The following is a 20,745-nucleotide window of genomic DNA, read 5'->3' as shown; positions in this document are numbered from 1 at the left end:
ATATATTAAATTATATAGTATTTATTTAAATGTATTATAAATAAAATTATAATAAAAATAATTACTTTATTATATATAAAATATATATAATATATACAAATATTATATATATGATATATATAATATAACTATTATTATTCCTTTCCATCATATTAGCTTTTCTTTAAGATTCAGCACAACCAACACTGTCTTTTGTGAAGAGAACCCCAGTGTTAGGTTGTTCTCCTCTTAATGTGAGCTCCTATAGAACTTACAGTAAGCTATGTTCTGAATAACCTGTGTCTTTGGTGAGGTGCTCATCTCCTGGGTATTGCAAAGAGGGATCAGGATACTCTGGGAATCGACTTAACATGAACTGTATCAGGGAATTGGTGTGTGGAAGATAGGTGACAATGCCTCTGGTTAGGCATAAATATCCAAATTTTTCACAAACATATGAAGAATAGGTAATATTTTTACCAAGGCCATGTAATAAAGTACAATTAATGATAACTTTTCTCCCAATGTAATGGCATTTGTTTCCTTCCAAGATATTCCTCTTTACTTTTCCCTTTAATGCAATTTCAGGGGTTAGAAACCACACATTATGGTTGGTTTTACCCCATAGCTATGTTTTTACCATTCTATATTATTTTTGATAGTATATATTACCTTACAGTATGAAATAGTCATTTCTCTCTTTTTTTGTTCTACAATAAACTTAAGAATAGAATCTTATATTCTATTTCACTCAACTGTATCTGGCAAGTGCCAAGTCCAAGTTAGAAACATAATAAATATGTATGTAAATTTTATTTTATTTTTTAAAAGATTTATTTATTGAGAGAGAGAGAATAGGCAAAGGGGCAGAGGAGAGGAAGAGAATCCTTCTCCCTGCTGAGTGTGGAGCCTGGTGCAGGGGTCAATCCCAGGAGACCTCAGTCCTGAGACCATGACCTGAGCAGAAACCAAGAGTTGGCCGCTTAACTGACTAAAACACCCAAGTAGCCCTGTTTCTAAATTTCAAATGGACCACAAACAATAAGCTCCTGATATTTATTACTGTTCAGGGATAAATCCAGAAAATCTGATTTTTCTAACTTTTCTATCATCTAATAATACATGTTTAAGCTATGCACTTTCTCTAAGTACTTCTTTAGCTATACCTTACAAATTTTGTTACAGAAGGTTTTTGTAGTTCAAATCTAAATAATTTTCTATTATGATTTTATGCATTTAGAAAAATATATTTTTAGTTTCTGAAAGTATACAGTTTTAAAATAAAAGTTTTATTAATTTCTAATATTATTGCTTTATATTCAAAGAATAGAATCCATAAATATATATTCTTGGCTATTTTTGATACCTTTTTATGGCCTACTTTGATCTATTTTTTATGAATATTCCAAGACTGTTTGAAAAAATATTTATTTTCTATTTGTGGGTACTGGGTCTTATAAGTGTGCTTTAAATCAAACTTATCAATTGTGACTGAATCTAATTTTTAGTCTGCTTAATGTATGAGTTTTTGAGAAGTCTCAATCTCACTATGATTATGGGCTTGTCCATTTCTCTTTGTAATTTTGTCAGTTTTGCTATATGTATTTTGAAGTTATACTGTTGGGTACATTAAGGATGAGTTATAACTTGATTGTTGTAAATTGTTATTTTTATTATTAAGTAAAGACCTTTGTATCTATCAGTGCTTTTTGCCTTAATTTTTACTCTGTTAGACAAAACATCCAATCTTATCTAGTTGAATAATCACTGATAGTGATTTCACAATGTAAGAAGTGATTATTTTATGGTTCCATTTTCAAAATGGTGTTTAAAATGAAGTTAACTTAATGGCTATATGTGATTGGCAACCATATATTAGAATTTGATCTTGAAAATGAATTATGTGGTCATCTTAGAGTAGTCAAATTTACAATTCATATGAAATTATACTAAAAATAAGTTGACATTTCCTATGTAATAGCACCATTGATTCACCTACAGTTGAATGCTCTCATGAAGATTATATAATTTATTCTGCTTTAGTGTCTTTAAAACTATCCAAGCCTATTTAGAAAATAGTGAAGCAAGAATCAGTTGCATTGACTTCTGTCAGTTTGTCTTACAGGAACTTGATATGCTTGTTTGATATAAAATAAAACAAGCTACTTTAGATTTAAGATACTTACTAGTTTTATAAATGACATAACATTTATTTTATCTAGGTATAAAACACGTCCTCCTATTAGCACTGATTCATTCCAGCCTATTTTTACTGACCACATTCCAGGCACTACTAAATGCTGCATATACAAAGGAGGAAAAGATGCCTTTTCCTTTAAGGCTAAGTATTTCCGGTCTGTACACAGAGAAAATCTCATCATAATATGGTTGGTCCTACAATAGAATTTGTTAAGACTTACAAAAAGGAACCGTAATTCTTATTCATCTTTTGCTGATGAAAGTATATATTGCTAAAATTATATACCTAAAGTGTGGTCTATTGTTTCTCTGAAATGTCAGAAAAATAGAAAAGAAGAACTTAAATGAAAAGAAATGGGTTTAAAATATAAGGTCAGTAAGACAGATAAGTTAGGGGGTATGGAATTTCTTTTCTAGAAATACTAAGACCTGAATTGTTACTAAACGTTTTTAATGTTTCATGCATTCTAAAGTGAATTTATGCTTTTCCTTTCTTCTACTCCTTCTTCTACACTTGACATGTGTTCAGTATTAGCGGAGTCACTGCACTGGAACAATGCCTATGTTCGAAATCTGGGAGCCATCCACGATCTGCCCTTCTTCCTTACTCACTTGTGATTTACCTTCCTTAATCCTGGCAGTTTTAAACTTTGAAAAATGTTTTGTTTAAGATTTTATTTCTTTTATTTATTTATTTATTTATTTTTATTTTATAAACATATATTTTTATCCCCAGGGGCACAGGTCTGCGAATCGCCAGGTTTACACACTTCACAGCACTCACCATAGCACATACCCTCCCCAATATCCATAACCCCACCCCCCCTCTCCCAACCCCCTCCCCCCATCAAACCTCAGTTTGTTTTGTGAGATTAAGAGTCACTTATGGTTTGTCTCCCTCCCAATCCCATCTTGTTTCATTTACTCTTCTCCTACCCCCTCAACCCCCCATGTTGCATCTCCTCTCCCTCATATCAGGGAGATCATATGATAGTTGTCTTTCTCCGACTGACTTATTTCGCTAAGCATGATACCCTCTAGTTCCATCCACGTCGTCGCAAATGGCAAGATTTCATTTCTTTTGATGGCCGCATAGGAATCTCTACACCCAGCGTGGGGCTCGAACTCAGGACCCGGAGATCAAGAGTCCCATGCTTGACTGACTGAGTCAGCTGCGTGCCCCTGAAAACGTATTTGATTTTATTTTATTTTATTATTTTTTTTAAAGATTTTATTTATTTATTTGACAGACAGAGATCACAAGTAGGCAGAGAGGCAGGCAGAGAGAGAGAGAGAAGATGAAGCAGGCTCCCTGCGGAGCAGACAGGGCGATGTGGGGTTCGATCCCAGGACCCTGGGATCATGACCTGGGCCGAAGGCAGAGGCTTTAACCCACTGAGCCACCGAGGCGCCCCTGAAAACGTATTTATGCATCCACATTTCTTCGCTGCTGCTCAAGCAGCTCAGCCTATCACTGTGCAACTTCAGAAGGCATCTTCCCTTGTCCCCTTTATTTCCTTTTCTCAGGGAGCTATGACACCTATTTAAAACAATAGATTTGGTGATCATGTGCTTTTTCCTCAAAAGTTCTTAATCAGGGGCGCTTCGGTGGCTCAATCCTTCCAGCATCTGCCTTCAGCTCAGGTCATGATCCCAGGGTCCCGGGATCAAGGGCCACATTGGGCTCCCTGCTCAGCCAGAAGCCTGTTTGTCCTCCCTCTGCCTGCCACTTCACCCTGCTGGTGCTCGCTCCCTCCCTCTCTCTGACAAATAAATAAATAAATAAATAAATAAATAAATAAAATCTTTAAAAAAACAAAACAAAACTTTTTAATCTTTATATTGCTCCTCTGTTAAAGTTAAAATCACCTTCTCATGCCACACTTTGGAATCACTGTGATTCAGCCATACTGACCTTTCTTATAATTTCTTATACTCTGTCACTCTCTTGGTCACCATAGGGTCTTAACTTTTTCATTCCTCTAGTTTATAATATTTTAGTTCTGTTACCTCACTTTTTCTTTTTTGCCCCTTTATCAGTATCTCTTTCTTTAGCTTCTCAGCCTAAGTGTTACTTCTAGGAAACATTCTGTAACTCTCCAAAGTATGTTTTCTCTCTTTTTATCTTTTCTTCTGGCATTTATCGCTTTAGTAAATAAATATGTGTGTAATTATGTTTCCTCCTCTAAGACTATAAACTCTTGGCAACAAAAATAAAGTTTGCTTGGTGTGGAATCAGATATATAGTAGACACAAGTATTTATTGGATTAAAAAAATATACTCATGAATGAAAATTATGAAATAAAAAAATTGATTTAAAAATATGTAAAAACTTGGGGTGCCTGGCTAGCTTGGTTGGTGGAACATGCAAGTCTTGATCTCAGGGGGTGTGAGTTTGAGCCCCATGTTGGGTGTAGAGACTACTTAAAAATAAAGTCTTTGAAAAATATAAAATAAAATAGGGGCGCCTGGGTAGCTTAGTGGGTTAAGCCTCTGCCTTCGGCTCAGGTCATGATCCCAGGGTCCTGGGATTGAGCCCCGCATCAGGCTCCAGAGAGCCTGCTTCCCCTTCTCTCTCTACCTGCCTCTCTGACTACTTGTGATCTTTCTCTCTGTCAAGTAAATAAATAAAATCTTTAAAAAATATATATATATAAAATAAAATATATGAAAACGTAAAACATTTCAATCATGTTGTCATTTAAAGACATCAAATTTTTGCAATTGAATTTCTTTTTTTTTTTTCTTTGTTTTGTGAGAGAGAACACATGAGTAAACAAGCTGGGGGAGGAAGAGGGGGAGATTTTTTTCTTTTAAATTTTTAAAATTTAAACTCAATTCATTAACATATAATGTATTATTAGTTTCAGAGATAGAGGTCAGTGATTCATCAGTCTTATATAATACCCAGTGTTCATGACATCACATGCCAAGAGGGAGAGAATCGTAAGCAGGCCTCATACCCAGCATGGAGCCAGACACAGAGCTAGATCTCATGACCCTGAGATAGTGACCTGAGCTGAAATCAAGAGTCGGATGCCTAACCGACTGAGCCACCTAGGTGCCCCGTAACTGAATTTCAAGCCACTTTATATGAAAAGGCTCTCTTGCTAAATTTTTTTAAATTTGAAACCTTTTTATTCTTCCTTAAAATCCACTAAATGAATTTTACCTGCTTCCAAAAAGCAAATTGTTTAAAGATAAAGATTTCTTATCTTGAGAATACCCAAAAGAATGTGGTACAGTGTCTGAAGGCAGATAGATGCAAAGGACGAATTCTATGTGCTTTGAGGAGTGTTGCTATACTCTAGAGCCCAGTACCACTTTGTAATTTAAGATTTGGTATATTTGTTTTTAAAAAATATATAGTCAGGGCGCCTGGGTGGCTCAGTGGGTTAAGCCGCTGCCTTCAGCTCAGGTCATGATCTCAGGGTCCTGGGATCGAGTCCCACATCAGGCTCTCGGCTCAGCAGGGAGCCTGCTTCCCTCTCTCTCTCTCTCTCTCTCTCTCTGCCTGCCTCTCTGTCTACTTGTGATCTCTGTCAAATAAACAAATAAAATCTTTAAAAAAATATATATATATATAGTCATATTAACTCTTTATGTTGAAATTGTAATTAACCATCTTTCTCTGATGACTAAATATGTTACAGATTTCAGATTGGTGAACATCAGTGATTACTGTAGAACAAGTAGTTGGAGGTTAGAAGAATAGTAGATGAAGTTTGGTCACATGTGTCTCAACCAATGTCTCATGAGATTTATTATTATTTTTTATTTTAAAGCAAGTTTCTAGCATGATTTTCTTTACTTTTGCCTCTCTGTTCTAATGGAGAATACCAGTTATTTGCTGAATTTCTCATTTTTTTTAGTCTAATTAACTGTATTTTTATAGGTACTACCTATGAGACCTTTGTTAAGGCACTTTTTAGGTTACCTCTCCACCAAAACATTACACAGATGTAAAAGCATCCTTTGCAGGTATCCCTTAATCTGTATGGTTATATGTGCTAATATATAGTAATGTTTTGTTTTGTTTTGTTTTGCCTTATGGCAGCAATCAGATAATTTCAAGCCCAGTAACAGAATTAAGCAGAGGCATATTCTATATTAGTAAAAAGGATTTAGAAAGCTAGTCCCTGTTTCCAATTTGGAGACTATGTAAACAAATATTTGCATTTAATATTTTACTTTTATTTTCATTTTGTACCTTTTTTAATTCATCAATTATGCCACTTTTAAGAAAACAGTAACTCTTATCTTTTAAAACCAAATAGTAGTATTTCTGCTTAAATCACTGTTGAGTTATCTTTTTTATATAAATATATAAATATATAAATGTTTATTTATATATTTATATATAATTTAATTTATATATATAAATTATATATAATTTATATATATGAATTAAATAACTAAGGACAACTAAAGTTTGAAGCTTAATCTTAGTATAGAAATCATCCAAAAATATTGTGATGTCATGAAATAACTTGATATTTACTTTTTTAAACCTATTAAAATTCTGCTTATGCATATTTAGCTATTCTAGATAAAATTTTTGGAAATTTGTTACTTTTGGAAATTTGTTACACTGGATGCATGTTGTTTCAGGTCCATGGCAATAATGCTATTAAAAGAAAAAAACTGAGATTTATTGACTTCAAATTTCTTCCTACCAAAGCTGTAAATTTCAAAAGCAATAATATATTTCAGAAGAGATATGCCTTTTTGCAAAACTTTTTATAAGTGACTTACAAGTGATAGGACTTTTTAAAAGATGAATATATAATGATTACGTTCTTCCTGGAAAAATCAAACACACAACCAATAATTTAAATGATTTATATTATTGATACAGAGCTGTACCTCCATGACTATAATCTGTACTGTGACAAAGATTTTTTTTTTAAAGAACCTAAAAATAGAGGTTCTGGAGTCATGTGATCAAAATCTTGGAATCTAAAACAAGGCCATTTAGGGTGACAGAAGAAGCAGCTGAGAAAGGTCCTACGGCAGACCACTGAGAGGAAGTCAAGAAAGGTCAGTAGTTCCACCTGAGAGATCTTGGAGGCTAGTAGCAGGCAACACATAGTGGTACGTGCGAGTAGTCATCACTAGGTTGGTATGGAAAAATGGAAATGCTCTGCAGGTAGCAGATGCTATGCACCATGGGTGCATGGCAAGAAATATCGAGTAGGGTCTAGGCAGGTGAACTATCTGTATCTAGGGAATGCACCTGCAAATAGTGAAAATTCAGCTGTGGAAATTCGGTGACAGAACATAGTCCTTACGAATTAATGTGAGGAAAAGAACTCAGTAGAACGTTTTGCTCTAGTCTCTGAGACATTGAGCTGCTAGTTAAATGGGAACTGAGCTGGAAACCCAGCAAATGGAAGTTAAGAAATAGACCTTTTGCCACAGGGATTGAGGATGGACCCTAGTTACTTTGCATCAGTATGCAGGGTCAGAACAGTCATCACTGTGAACCCTAAACTCTGGTTTCAGTTGTCTTTATGTTTTCTCTACCTAAGAGCTAGCTTGGCTCGAGTCTAGATGGGATTGGGGGAACCTGCAGTTAACAGTTAAAGAGCCATTTCTTCGTAGAGAAGAAGAAGGCAGAGCTGGAGCCTGGCAGGCAATTTTAACTGAAGAAGAGATATTGCTTTTGATGTTCTTCTCCTTGCTATGCTTCTCTCCTGTCAAGGGGAAAAATCAGATTCACATGCGATGTACTTCAAAGCCACTGAAAGAACTGTGAGACCAGGAAAACCATTACAACCTAACCTAGGAAATGTGTGTGTGTGTGTGTGTGTGTGTGTGTGTGTGTGTGTGTGTGTGTTTTGTATAAATATATATATGTGTGAAATTTATTATCACAGTAGTTGACATACAATGTTTGATATTTGTTTTAGGTCTACAGCATAGTGATTCAACAATTCTATACATTACTAGGTGCTCACCATGATAGATGTAGCTGCCATCTGTCATCATACAAAGTTATGACAATATTATTGACTATATTCTCTATGCTATACTTTTCAACCTTGTGACTTACATACTTTAAAAAAAATGTTGTACCTCTTAATCCCCTTTACCTATTTTGCCCATCCCCCTAGCCACCTCCCCTCTGGCAACCACCTGTTTCATTCTGTTGTTTATTTTTAATTAGGAAGGTTGATTTAATCAAAATGTAGTATTGACACATACATATTCTGCAACAGGTTAAGTACAATAACCTCTAAGGATCTTTAGAGTTCCCCAATTTATAGATGCCCCATGAAATTGTTCTTCAAAATGAAATAGTCATTTTGGGGGATAAGTGTATTACTTTTCTGTTGTTGCTGTAACAAATTGCCATGAAGTTAGCATCTTAAAACAGCATAAGTTTATTACCTCATAGTTCTGTAGGTCAGAAATCTGGGTTGAGAAGGCCATTTTCTCTACTCTGGTCTCACAAGGCTGAAATCAAGGTGTGGGCCAGCTGAGCTTTTCCCAGTAGCCTCTGGGAAGCATCCACTCTCAAGTTTACGGAGACTCTTTATAGAATCCAGTTTCTTGTGGTTGGAGAGTCAGCCAGGGCTGCTCTTAGCTTGTAGAGGCACTATATTCATAGGCCTTGGGGGCTAGAGCATGATACCTTTGGGGGCCATTCTGTCTACCACAGAGGGAATTATTTTTTCCAAGGGATAACTCCAATAATTCAGATTCCCTTCCTAGGTGCTACTAGAAATAGTTAAAATACCTAGATTCTCAGACAAGTAGAGGCCCAGGGACTTTTATACTCAATCAATAGTATAAAAACGAGACAAAGACTTTCATCTTTAAGTTCAAAAAGGAAAATTAGGGCAATCTACTAGAATCTATAATGGTTAAAAACTTGTGAAAGAGGGTACAACATTAATATTTCTAACATCTTTTCCTTGTACTTGTCTTTAAACTATGGTATTTTGAAATACTGTTGGAGGTTACATTATTAGGTGACTAAAATGTTTGTGGATAGGGAGGGGGGATGTTTAATGGAAAAGTTCACCAACTTTGTGAACTAACAAAAGTTGGGCCTACAGTTTGACCATAATGCAGGCTTATCGCTTTAATAAAAACTTACCCAACCTCTGACATTCGTATGAAGATAATACTTCTCAAGGACTGATCTTAAATGAATGCTAAACATGTTTGTCATAAATATCCTCATTTTGTTTTAAACAAAAATTTTTATGTGGTATTTATATAAGCTTTCTTAACTCATAATTATCATTTGGAGGAGTAATCAAGCCAAGTTCAAAATTTTGTATGATGAAACTGAATCCGTGAGTCTTCAAATAGCCCCAGGCACATAATGACCACCTACTATTGGGGTTGCATATACAAATGTAAAGATACCACCTAGAACTTAGTTATCTCAAAACAAATCTCTTACATCAGCTCTTTTTCCTTATACTCTACCTTTTCTAATAAAGCCAAATTCAGAATTCCAGGAATCGGATTTCTAAGACATGGCTGCTGTTCTGAAAATTAACCACCAAATTAAAGGCTGCCTCCTGAAAGTATCCTTTAGGAAGAATACCATTTTTGTGTTTATCAGCGTCCTGCATTTCTTTTGCACTTGAAACATCTTTTTTAACACCAGTAGCTCCTTCCCTTCTGTTTGCCTGTCTTATTTCCCATGCTTCTTGGCTTTCATATGAAAAAGTCAGCATTTTGTAGAAATTACCAACCAATCAAAGCTCTCTTTTTCTTCCATATAGCAAACACCAGCTACAATATTTATTTTGCCAACTCTCATCACTTTCTGTGTTTCTAAGTGTCAGGGTCCAGGGTCTACTTCTTCACTGATGTTTGGTTTTCATTACTTGATTTTGTTTTTAATGCTATCCCTCTTTTGGAATCCAAAGGGGTTATAATACTATTCTTTGGATAATTAAGGTTTAGTGATAGCAACATATAAAATTTTTTATGATTTAAAAACAGGCCTAAAAAGTAGCACAACAGTCAATGATTCTGGTTCTCCAGACTATAAGAAAGTGACTGAGGGGAGTTGATTGGGGTTGAGTATGTAGTACTAAAAATGAACTTGTGTAATCAATGCAAACAAATGCCCAGAAATAATGTTAAGTGATTTTTAGATTATTGCTAGGATCTAACTTTCCAAAACAGACAAACTTGAACTTCATAGTATTAAAATTAAAATATTTTATATTTTATTTTATTTAAATAAGAGTTCTTGTTTAAGTTAATAATGTCCTCATATTATTTAACCTTAAATTTTAGGGATTAGGTTTGTTTTAAGTAAAGTTAGTGTTTGGTCCCATTATTGACAAAACTGGCAGTGTGTATAATAATGTTCCTTTATGTTATAAGTAGAAATAAAATGAAATTTCAGAAAGTTTTTGGGAATTTTATTAAAAATCATTTGTATAATTTTAACAGTTAACTCTATGTATCCACCCATTGTCTTTCATAGATTTTTTTTGTCATTTGCATAATTATAGTATATATAGTCTACACTCAATTCTACCTTTGGCGTGTTTCACAAAGCATTATATCATAAACGAGTTCCTGTATTGCCCAAATAATTCCATTTGTAACCATTATTTTTAATAGTTGATCATGGTTTGTCACTTAGATGTACTACAATTTATTTAAACATTACATTATTGCTGAATTTTTAGGTTACTCTGAGTATTTCTTACTATAAATATATGACAGTGAACATACTTCATGTGTACTGTTTTTCTCATAGTTCAGAATTTATATTTGAATAGTATCTGAAAAGAAGGATCACTTAGTCAAAATTTATTAATTTTTTATAGCACATGATATATACATATAAAGTGCTTTTTACAAGTGCACCAATTTCCCATTCCACTAATAACTTAGAAAATTCCTTTTCTGGTGAGATTCTTAAGCATATTTCCCTTGTTATCAATAATATCTTATCTATTAGATACTAATAACATTTGCAAAAAATGACCCTTCGAGGTTTGTGAGAACTTTCCTTTATACCTGATAACTGAAAAGATTTCACCCCACCCGTTTTCTAGCATTTGAAAAAAAAAATAAGAATAATCACTGAAGAGGTTCACATAATTTTAGGCAAGTAATTTAGAAATCAGTACCTAGGAACAGAATGGAGGCATTTGGGAATTATAAATATCAAGAAAACATCCTCAAATATCTAAAAGAAAAAAGCAGATCACATCCCTAGGAATAAAAATCAGGACAGGATCAGATTTCTGCAACACTAAATACCAGCCAACAGTGGTATCTCTAGTTTTGATGAGAGTCAACAAAGATATTTGCATATATAAGGGTTTGGAAAATGATATTGATATATCCTCTGGCCAGCCTAGAAATGTATAAAAATTAAAACTCCTGAGTAGCAAATGTTCTCTTATTTTTAAGAAACTGATAGTGGGGCAGGGTACCTGGTGGCTCAGTTGGTTGGGCGTCTCCTTTCGGCTCAGGTCATGATCCCAGGGTCATGACTTCCAGCATCAGGCTTCCTGCTCAGCGGGGAGTCGGCCTCTTCCTCTCTCCCCTGCTCATGCTTTCTCTCTCATTATTTCGGTGTCTCTCAAATAAATAAATAAAATCTTAAAAAAAAAAAAAAAACAGAAACTGATAGGGGAAACAATAGATAAAATTGGAGTTCTTTCTTTTGATGCTGAAAGTATGGTTACAAAACTGAGTGGAAAGGCCAGAAGTTATTACTGAAAGAAGAGATGATGAAAATAAAAAGTATGTGCCTAAAACTGCAGGTGTTTAGAGTAAGAATCAGGAAATGGAAGAGGGAGATGTAGAATAGGAAGTGTAAGGTAGCTTCATTTTTTTATCAGGAAAAGGTAAATGATATTGTTTGTCTTAATTTTAGTACCTTTAAAACTTAGGATAAAGACAATTCATTTCTTTTTTCTAATTTTAAAGGACATTTCATTAGATGCATATTAGAGGACTTTTCTTGCTCACAAGTGAAACAAATAAAGCATAAAGTTTCAAAATAAGTGGATGGGAGATATAAAATAAACACCAGGAAGAAGAGCTCGCAATACTGATTTCAAAGTAGATTCAAGGCAGTGATTATTAAAGATGAAAAATAAGGGAGAAATGGACAAGCAAGAATTGTGTAGTATTGGGGCGCCTGGGTGGCTCAGTGGGTTAAGCCTCTGCCTTCGGCTCAGGTCATGATCCCAGGTCCTGGGTTCGAGCCCCACATCGGGCTTTCCGCTTGGCGTGGAGCCTGCTTCCTCCTCTCTCTCTGCTTGCCTCTCTGCCTACTTGTGATTTCTCTCTGTCAAATAAATAAATAAAATCTTTAAAAAAAAAAAGAATTGTGTAGTATTATATATATGTAAATAGAGACAATATGAAGGAATAAAAAATGGAAAAAAGGTAGACTTTTTTATTAAATATTCATGGGAATTTATGAAAATTGACCATTGGTTAGACCATAAAAAATTGTTCAGCAAACTCCTAAATATAGAAATTGTATACTACATCTTACCTAGACGCAGTAGAAATTAAAAACAAAAATAAAGCCTCCAACCCTTTGTAATTTAAAGTATATCTTTGCTTATATCGACAAGGTTTGATGTTGGTGTTCTCATATTTTTTTTTTTTGCTAAATCATCTAATCAGTATAATTTTGGTTTCCAGTTATATCCAGTAATCAAAATTACACTGATTAGATGATTTAGGGGAAAAATCATGAACATCAACATCAAACCTTGCAGATTCAATCAAAGGTAAATTCAGAGCCAAACCTTACAGTTTTATATTCTTTGTGTTAAAAAAAAAAAGAAAAAAAATTATTTACTAATTTAATTGAGAAGTTTGAAAATAAACAATAAAGCCTTTAAAAGACGCATGGAAATAGAGATCATTTAAAAAAGCAAAAGAAGGGGGCACCTGGGTGGCTCAGTGGGTTAAGCCTCTGCCTTCGGCACAGGTCATGATCCTGGGGTCCTGGGATCGAGCCCTGCATCGGGCTCTCTGCTCAGCAGGGAGCCTGCTTCCCTTCCTCTCTCTCTCTGCCTGCCTCTCTGCCTACTTGTGATCTCTCTCTGTCAAATAAATAAAATAAAATAAAAATCTAAAAAAAAAAAAAGCAAAAGAAGTAAACAATGTCTGGCAAAGATAATGATGACAGTGCTAATTCAGTTGAGAAGAGAGAAAATGGATCCTCCTCATCGGTTTCAGGGCCAGCAGTCAGTAAGGCAGTCCAGGGCAGGTGAGCAGCTCTGCTCCACGGAATCATCCAGAGACTGAGACCGAGGCTGGTGGCATGATAGCAATTAGATCTCTAATTAAAAATAAGTAGGATAGGGCGCCTGGCTGGCTTAGTCAGTAGAGCATGAAACTCTTGATCTGGAGGTTGTAGGTTCAAGCCCCAAGTTGAGTGTAGAGATTACTCAAAATAAAATCTTAAAAAAAAAAAACAAAAACAGGTAGGCTACATTCCAAACTCTTAAGACCAAAGCCTGGATGTGGTGTATTCCTCTTCTGCTCACAATCCATTCATGAGAACTATGGTTCTTGGTGAGAAGAAAGGAGACAGAAATACGATGTAGTTGGGCTGCTGTACGCTTGGCTACAGTTCTTTTACCATGGAAGAAGGGGAAAAACAGATGTTTGTGGTCTACTAGCAGTCTCTCTCACAGCTGCTGCAGAGGATTTTTTTTATGTATGTGAAAGTAGTGTGAATATGGATAAAACTAAAAATCTCAATGAAATGAAGTGTTCTGGGGAAAATGTAAATGAACAGAATTGAAGCAAATAGAAATTTAGAAAATATAAAAAGAATAATGACCGTAATTAGTTCCAAAATTGCCTTTGTATTCAGGCAGTTTTACTGCTGCATATTTTTTAACTTTCAAAAAGCAGACAAACACCATATTATAAAACTTCTTCACAGCATTATATAAGATAGTTTGACATCCAGTTAATTTTGGGAAGGTAAAATAATCTGGATGTTCGGTTTGAAAGATAAAATACAGTAAGGAACATTCTAAACCTGTCTCATTTAGAGTATAGATGTGAAGATCCTGAATAAAATATTAGCAAGTTTTAATTCATTAGCCTATTAAGAGGTTCACCCATGATGATCAAGCATGCCTTAGCTCAGAAATACAATGATGCTTTAAGTTTAAAAAAACTATCAGTATATGATTACTTATATCAAGCTTCCCAAAAGAAAAACCAAAGTATCAACCAAATTAAAAAAAGGCACAAAGCATCTTTTTAAATTTTATTTCATTGAAAATTGTTTTTAGAATACTAAGCAAAGAAAGATTTTTTAGTATGATAAAGAATATGTCTTCAACCAACAGCCAAATATTTAATTGTGCTTTGCATTAAAATTATAAAGATAAGATATTACCACCATTTTAAATGGTGCAGAAAACTTCCTGCATATGGCTTAAAAATAGCACAGATAGCTTAATAGTAAAAACTCCCTATCCAATCTCTTCCAACTCACCCTTCTCTTTAATCAGTTCTTCCTGTTTCTAATAATCATGGCCCTATTTTAGTGCTGTTACTACCTTAACAATTTTACATATACTTAAAATACTTCTTCTATTGCACCAAGTACAGGCTTTATATCTTGATTACCAGGTGTATAATTAGGTAACTGGTTCTCTAACATCCTTAGTATATAAGACTGCAAGTTATTGAATGTGTAGAATCTTGATAAATGCTAACTTAGTAATCAGTTGTATCCTAATTTTATTTTTAAGCAAGATTTTATTATATGCCTATTGTTTTGAAACCTCCAAACAGAAGTATATACAGTTTTTTTCTTCTGTCAGAGGCTACCAGCGATAATAACTAAAATTAAAATAAAAATTCTTTTTTGTTTGTTTGTTTAAAGATTTTATTTATTCATTTTACAGAGAGAGATGCAGCAAGAGAGGGAACACAAGCAGGGGGAGAAGCAGGCTTCCCACTGAGCAGCCCAATGCCAGGCTCCATCCCAGGACCCTGGGATCATGACCTGAGCCAAAGGCAGACACTGAACAACTGAGCCACCCAGGCACCCATAAAATAAGAATTCTGTTTGTTTTTATTTAAGAAGATAATATGTAAAATAACAGTATATCTCTCTGTTCTTTAAATTCAGAAATAGGGAATTAAAGGAGAGTAAAAATATTTTTTAAATGCAGTTATGCAATAGCATTTACGAGAAAGGAGAAAATGGGGAATGGTGCTGGACATATATGCAAGGGAAAAACAACACAAAAAGAAGGGGCACAGATTGACTTCTGCCTTCTTAAAGAGTAGAATTACATTACTATAGGACATCCAAGAGAGGAAAATGGCCACACAGACTTAAGCAAAGATAAATATATAATAACATGCAAAGATTTCATGGTGACTCTTTAAAGTTCATTTTACTATCTCCTTGGGAAAGCAAATCACCAAATTTAATATATTGCATATATAAAAGTAGGTAAAGTTATATTAGTGACTTGGGGAAGTACAAAAGAAAAAGTGAAGTTGTCACTCTCAAAAACCCTTGAAATTTAAGACTATGACAAAGTAAATGATTTAAGAGCAGTTCAAAAATACATATCGGAAAGTATATATATTGAAAGCATACAAGTTAATCCAGTAGAGAGACAAAACACTTTTAATCATAATTAATATTTTCACATTTGCCCTGAAGTCTCATGTATTCAGTTTAGTTAGAAGAAATATTTTAAAGTCATAATATTTACATGTTTTTCTTTTTTTGAGAGAGATAAAAAGTGAACCCTAAATAATCATGCATATATTACATAGTAAAGGATTTTTCATGGTATTCTAATGGAAATTCACACAAATCCAGCAAAACTGATGCTTTCTGGTAGTTCTTAATATAACTGAAATAGTTGCTCTTCTTTTGTGATTTAGTCACAACCCTCCAAAATAATACATACTTTATAAGTTAGAGCCAGCAACTTTCTGTCAATCCTCAAGTCAAGAGATAAATTTCTCATAAGTTGGAAGTAAACTTGAAACAAGTCCCAGAGGCGCCTGGGTGGCTCAGTGGGTTGAACCACTGCCTTCGGCTCTGGTCATGATCTCCGGGTCCTGGGATCGATCCCCGCATCAGGCTCTCTGCTCAGCAAGGAGCCTGCTTCCTCCTCTCTCTCTGCCTGCCTCTCTGCCTGCTTGTGATCTCTGTCTGTCAAATAAATAAATAAAATCTTTAAAAAAAAAAAAAAAGAAACAAGACCCGGAAATTGTAGCAATGACAGTTCATACTCTCTGGGTCATGAGATGAAGCCCCACAGTTGGCATCCTGCTGGGCGTGGAGCCTGCTTCACATTCTCTCTCTCTCCCCCTCTCCCTCCGCGCCCCCTCTCAACCCCTTGTCACACATTCTCTCTCTCTCTAAGAAAAAATAAAAATAAATCGCAGCAATGAACTCCAAGAAATTTTGTACTTCTTCATTCTACATAAATCCCTAATCCCAAAAACTTGATTCTCATTTTGCTTACAGATTCAAAGTATATATTATTTATAGTGCTATGGTATATAAATGAGCAAGTTCAGTGATTTGAGAAATACACTCTTTCACAATGCTTGCAGTGCAATTTAGTGTACTTCTAGAGTATTTATTATCAGACTAGTATTTGTTAATGATTAACACGGTGTGCCAAATGCTACCCTAAGATTGAGTCCACACAGTACAATAAAGGGTGAATTATCCCTTGTCAATAAATCCCAGAAGAATGGATGCATGATTTAGCTCACAAATGCGATCCACAGAGTGAAGTTTGGGCTGAAATGCTCTGAAGTAGTGCTCGTACTGGGTAAACAAACTGGATAATTACTAAGATTCTGTTCATTTCACTTCATGTCCTTAGGCCTAGGCTAGAAATTACTATCACACCAGAAAACTACATCATCGTGCTGTAAATCATAAATCATCCAGCTATAAAACTCTTCTCCCTTCAAGAAACAGTTTGCTGTTTCTATTCTGTTTTTTTTTCTTCTTTTATTCTTTTCTATTTTCAAGAATACTGTTTGCCTAAAGCACGATTATTAAGAAAGAAAATTTTCCACAAAATTCTTGTGCCCCTGTGAGGGAATAGGTACAAACCGTAGGAATTTGGTACTTCTTGACATGTGGGGAGGCAGTCTCAACAACAGAGTAAGAGGCATAGTTAAATGTTAGTCACCATAACGTGATCCATTAGTTTCTATGGCTTATTCATTCATTCCTGACTATTCTATTTAAAGTGATAATCCCTACCCCCTTTACTGGGAACTTCCTGTTCCTGTTCTTTTTTCCTCAATAGAACTTATTATCTTTATTTTTCCACTAACATACTAATTTCTACATGGCAAGGATTTTAAGGATTTTTTTTCCTGTTGTGTTAACTGCTCTGTTGCATGTAAGAGTTCTTGACAATATATATATATTGTATATTTTTTATAAATATATTTTATATATTTTTACATATATATTTTACATATTACATAAATATGTAAAAATACACATATTTTTACATATTACATATTTACATATATAAATAGATATATTTCATATCTATTTATATGTAAAATATTTATATTTTATATATATAATATAAATTGCATTTTTCAATAATTTTGAAATCATGAAATGAACATTCAGAAGCCATTTTTAAAGATTTAATTGTTTAAATCTTTATCTGAACCATACATTTTGTTTCACTTTTAAATAATAGCTGAAAAATACCATAAGAAGCATATATAATGAAGAATTTTGAAGAAAAAGCATATTACATACCTTTAAGCTATGTGGTCACCAAAAAGAAAAAAAATAAAGGAGTCAATGGTGACCTGGCATTTTTGTTGAATTTTAATTTAGATGCAAACAAATGTTTTCTTCTCCGTTGGGGAGACAGAAGGTTTTTTTGATTGTTTTGCTTTTGTCTTTTGCTTTGAAATGTTTTTTTTTTTTTTTTTTTTTTAAAGATTTTATTTATCCATCCGACAGGCAGAGATCACAAGCAGACAGAGAGGCAGGCAGAGAGAGGGAAGCAGGCTCCCTGCTGAGCAGAGAGCCCGACGTGGGACTCGATCCCAGGACCCCGAGATCATAACCTGAGCCGAAGGCAGCGGCTTACCCCACTGAGCCACCCAGGCGCCCCGAAATGTTTTTTTTTTTTTTAAGATTTTATTTATTTATTTGACAGAGAGATCACAAGTAGGCAGAGAGGCAGGCAGAGAGAGAGAGGAGGAAGCAGGCTCCCCGCCTAGCAGAGAGCCCGATGCGGGGCTCAATCCCAGGACCCTGAGATCATGACCTGAGCTGAAGGCAGCGGCTTAACCCACCGAGCCACCCAGGCGCCCCGCTTTGAAATGTTTTTAATTATATTATTATTTTTTTAATTTAAATTCAGTTAGTCAACATATAGTACATCATTAGTGTCAGATGTAGAGTTCAATAATTCATCAGTTGTGCTTATCACATCACATGCTAGGCAACTACAATTGAGGGAGAAATAACACTGTTGAATTACAATAAGAAGTTGCATTAATTCACTGAATTCTATTTTGTTTTTAAAAACCTGCTCAAGGGGCGCCTGGGTGGCTCAGTGGGTTAAGCCGCTGCCTTCGGCTCAGGTCATGATCCCAGGTCCTGGGTTCGAGCCCCACATCGGGCTTTCTGCTCAGCAGGGAGCCTGCTTCCTCCTCTCTCTCTGCCTGCCTCTCTGCTTACTTGTGATTTCTCTCTGTCAAATAAATAAATAAAATCTTTAAAAAAAAAAATAATAAAATAAAAACCTGCTCAAAATCGTAGTACACATTTCTGTAAAAGTATAGGTGAGGGTGGTTTACAAACTTGTCTCAAGAATGTTTCTATCAGAACACCTGGGTGGCTCAGTCATTAAGCGTCTGCCTGAAGCTCAGGTCATGATCTCTGGGTCCTGGGATCAAGCCCCACGTCTGGCTCCTTGCTGAGTGGGGAAGCTGCTGCTCTCCCTGTCTTCCCCACTTACGCTCTCTCTTGCTCTCTTTCTTTCTCACTCACTCTTTAACTCTCTCTGTCTCTCTCAAAATAATAAATAAATAAATAAACCTTACCCAAAAAAAAGGTTTCTGTCCTGCAATTAATTAGAACAACTGTGACATCCTTTGTCTAGCTCTAAGTACTGAGAGCAACTTCCCCATGATAGTAGTTGACTGTCAAAGGACCCAGATCAAATCTTCTTTCCTAGATCTAGCTATAATATCATATTTAAACTAGAAGAGAATAAATGTTTGGTGGTAAATTTTCCTCTTACTATAACACTGTGTTAAAATTTTACGCCAGTTTAGTTAAAATGAAAAAAACAATGTGCCTTTTATTTTTTAAAAACATGAATGTGGATACATAAAGCAAAATAGAACAATATCTGGCAAATGGTAGGTATTCAAATAACATACACTAATTAAATAGCATGTTTTTGCTTCAAATAGAATAACATGGGTGCCTGGGTGGCTCAGTTGGTTAAGCCTCTGTCTCTTGATTTCTGCTTAGGTCTTCGTCTCTGGGTTGTGTTTAAGCCCTGCATTGGGCTCCATGCTTGGCCTGGAGCCTACTTTAAAAAGTAGTAATAATAAGATAAAATAGAATAGAATAACAGATTAATGTTTCATCTTAATACTTAAGAAATATTATTTGTCCTTTTCTATGCTTTATCAGAAGTTTAGAATTTTGGCATTCATAGGTAAGCAACATTTTAGATAATAACCACATGTGAGTCTAGATTTCCACAGGAAATACTGAAATCATTGGTCTTCATTATTAAAAACTGCTAGTATTATAGAATAAACATGTTTTAGTATTTTTGTCAACTTATATACCAGGAAATGTAGGCTACAGATATACTGATTTTCATCCTCTAATGAAATATTAATGTATGAATGAACACACTGATATATGGAGAAGGACAGTACAACAGATATACTAGATCCAGTATTTGGTTTGAGTTCTTTTCATGGCAGGATTGTTGTATTCATACTGATCTTTCTTCAGCACATTTCTGGTCCCTTTGTGACTGTTCTTCTTAGTACTTACAGTATGTCTAACTAGGTAGAAGGATGAAGCCCATGGTTGTGGACTAGTGAGTGATATGCATTACTATTGTAAGAATTAAATCTAAAACCTAGATTTGATTACAAAGAGTCTAAGTCAAAATTTTTAGTACTCCTATTTTATGAAGCTCTAGGGTTCCACAAAATAATTTGGAAGTGAAATAGACTGAGTTTTTCAACCTGGTTTTTTTTTCCATAATCTGTTTATATGAGACTAATCTCTCTAAATCTAATTCTTTTCTTTTATTGTCTCCTAATTACTTTTTCATCCTCACCACCCTGTTTTTGCTCTCAGTTATGTTTTAGCTTCCAGTTGTTGTATATTAGAAATTGAGTAATGTGTTACTACCTATAGCCAGAAAATTAATTGTTCTTGTTTATGACACAGAAAAGCATAATCTAGAAAAAGAGTTCTTTTTTCCAACTTCTGTACCCACCATTTTTAAACTTATCACCTACTTATATACATATTTGTTATTGATATTACCATTTCAGATGCCTGTACCTTCAATAAA

General features: G+C 34.7%; 1 protein-coding gene across 5 annotated transcripts in view; it reads left to right on the top strand.

Annotated features, from left to right (window-relative positions):
• SSBP2 (single stranded DNA binding protein 2) overlaps positions 1 to 20,745 on the top strand; it is a 312,411-nt gene that overhangs the window by 205,803 nt on the left and 85,863 nt on the right. The gene's annotated exons all lie outside the window — the stretch shown is intronic.

The sequence above is a fragment of the Lutra lutra genome, chromosome 5 (assembly GCF_902655055.1).
Source record: "Lutra lutra chromosome 5, mLutLut1.2, whole genome shotgun sequence".
NCBI classification, from domain to species: domain Eukaryota; kingdom Metazoa; phylum Chordata; class Mammalia; order Carnivora; family Mustelidae; genus Lutra; species Lutra lutra.
The sequence above is the reverse complement of the archived record's forward strand: the minus strand, read 5'-3'. Positions and strand labels throughout refer to the sequence as shown.